Source organism: Cyclospora cayetanensis, unplaced genomic scaffold (genome assembly GCF_002999335.1).
Source record: "Cyclospora cayetanensis isolate NF1_C8 unplaced genomic scaffold, CcayRef3 CcayRef3_contig_443, whole genome shotgun sequence".
Taxonomy (NCBI): Eukaryota; Apicomplexa; class Conoidasida; order Eucoccidiorida; family Eimeriidae; genus Cyclospora; species Cyclospora cayetanensis.
The window spans coordinates 1-2,647 of record NW_020312418.1 but is presented as its reverse complement, the minus strand read 5'-3'; the positions used below and the strand labels follow the sequence as shown (position 1 = coordinate 2,647).

The following is a 2,647-nucleotide window of genomic DNA, read 5'->3' as shown; positions in this document are numbered from 1 at the left end:
CAGTAGAGCCTGATGCTCCGTCTGGACGGTTCAATGAGGCGCCCAAGTACAGCTCTGGCATCTGTCACACCCCCTCACACGGCATAGAGTTTAAAGTTTTCTCGCACACTATTCCGCTGCTTAAGTTTGGTGAAGCAACGATACCGACAGCCACTAGTTTGGTCCATTCTAGGATCCGTAGCTTGATTAGGAAGAAAATTTTTCCAGCCAGGCCATACGCTCCGTTTGTTAGGACGCAATGGTAGTTCTAATTGGGCAGTGGGTGTACATAGATGTGAATACGGGCGAACATGATCCATGTGTCTAAATCGTAGCCTCGATCATATGCATTGCCAACAACACATCTATTGTGATTGATCCTGGGACCCACTTCTTTGCTGTAACGTGCCACCTGCACTACAAGCAAAGCATTTTCTGAAGAGTCCGACTTCTAGATAAAAGTCTACCAGTCCGGAGGAATACTAAAAAGTTTTCTGCTTGCAGTCAGATCCAGTGCGTCCTCTCTAAGTCGACCTGGGAACCAGTGCCACCGTTTTGACGCATGTAAGCACCCCTGGCAAGGAGCCCATGGCTGCGGCCTCATGGATTCCTATCGTAGAGATTCAGCAGGCACCCCGAGGCTCGCTCAATACGGCAGAGCTATCTAGATTTACACCTGATGTGTGGGGCTGTGATATGGTGTGATGCGTGCACCTTATTATTCTGTAAGGGATATCTTCAAGTAAACACAGAGCGCGTCTGTTATTTACCACAGCGCGGAATAGTTGCGAGGTGGCTGATAAGTGTCCTGGATGTAGTATTAGCGTTCTATATCCAGGTCAGAAAACGCGTTTAATCTGGCAAATTTGCCAAATAAGCAGCAATCTGAAAAACCCACATATAGTATTCCTGCAATTACATGCATGGTCATTGAGCTTGGCAGCGCCGTTGTGCGTGCGTACCGGTAAACGCCACACTCCGATTAATCAGATTCTTGCCAGTAGTGACTCCATCTGTGCGGCCGATGCGCACAATCCCAAAACCACAATTGTTCAACCAAAATCCTAGCGTGCCTTCACGTACCGCTGCGTGTGGCACAGCTGAAGCACAGGCCATAGGTGGTGTAGGTACTCTCCAAATTTTCGGCTCAAGACTAAGGCGTCGACCAATTGGACAGCAGTCTAGCCATCCTTCATATGCCCGAGAAACATCTGCACAATCTGCACTAATTTGCCGCTGAAATCCAGCTGGGGCACTAACAAGCACGAACGGCAACAAGTATACTGAGTTTGCGGATGCGAGTGCGGAACGCTGCTCTGTGCCAATCTGGGTGAATAGGGATTTCCAAGCAGGCCTTTGTGAGGACAAATCTCCAGAGGCTGTCAATTCATGTAGTTAGTCAAGAGGTTCACCAGAACGAGGCATTGGGAACCTCTGCTTCCCACTGGCCTTCACGAGCTTAAAGCTAATGGCCATGCTCCAACTTAGCTTCTTTTAATTGCCAAGATCAATTCACGGGTCTTGTCGCTGATCGATTCCCGCACTTTGGCTTGCCTTTCCAACTCATCCGCCTGTCGCTTAATCTCCTCCCCCTGCTTGAAGGGATTCCGGTACCGCGGAACATGGCTTGAAGCTGGGCTACGGATTAACCTATAGGTGAGCTGTAAGTCCATATGGTAGCCTGCTTAGAGCTCATCCTTCTATAAGAACTAGCACCCCTGCAAAAATCCCTTTTTATAGTTGCCAATCCCTGCTCCCCCTTGGTCAGTTCAAACTAAATTGTCCAGCAAAGAGCGCTTTGTCAAAGCGTTTAGATGCGATGAATGCTCCGAGAGGGCTCCTCTTGCTACACTGCTAAGCTGCCTGCGTGAAGACTTTCACTTTTCTCGATGAGGCCCCCACCCTATTTTGCTTACTGAAGATAGAAAGAATGCTGTTGAAGAAACCAAAATTTACTTCATCCTAGCGCCTTTCCGCACGCAAACCTCAGCAACGCGCACCCGTCGATGCAACCCCACCCCGTACGGAGTAACCGTTGGCATACATAGGATCACTTCATGGCGTGATTTTAATCATACAAGTCGCGGACCTTGCTGATGGGTTTTAATTGCGACTTGTGGTAGCATCGACTTGCTATCGCCTTGCTTATTTTGCGCTCTGGCGCGCGTCAGCAAGCCTGAGTCTATAGGACTGAGATAAAGAGTGAAGAGGTGAATTGCAGTAAGCCCGTTCCTCGAAAACAGAATTCGCTTCATGCCCGGTGTCAATTACCGTCAGAAGTTCTTGACCAGGGATAGGAACCGGGAGCAAAGCAAAATCAACGTGCGGTGGGAATCTAACTGAAGCTAGTTCCACTGTGGCCCCCTTCACTGCGCTGCAGCGTGAATAGGGGGGCATCTGTCTTCATGAAACGCCGCTTCTGACTGCCCAGCAGCCTGATCCTGCTAAGTCCACCCCGTCGTTCACAGCCTCTAGCTTTCGCATGTCGGTGCAATTCCCCACTGTGTGATCCATTCTTCGCAGTAACAAGATGTGCATTATTGAGGGTCTATCGGGGGCTGCAAAGACGGACTGGTTTCCTCTGGCTTTCTTTTTGCTTCCACATTCGAGTATAGGGTGGGGTCGGTTGACACACTCTTGACTTTAATACTCTCCAGATTCGTGCATG

At 49.4% G+C, this 2,647-nt stretch overlaps 1 pseudogene; it reads right to left on the bottom strand.

The window, feature by feature from the left end:
• Window positions 1-1,234: 1,234 nt before the first annotated feature.
• On the bottom strand, window positions 1,235-1,652 carry LOC113146621 (annotated as a pseudogene).
• Window positions 1,653-2,647: the final 995 nt, after the last annotated feature.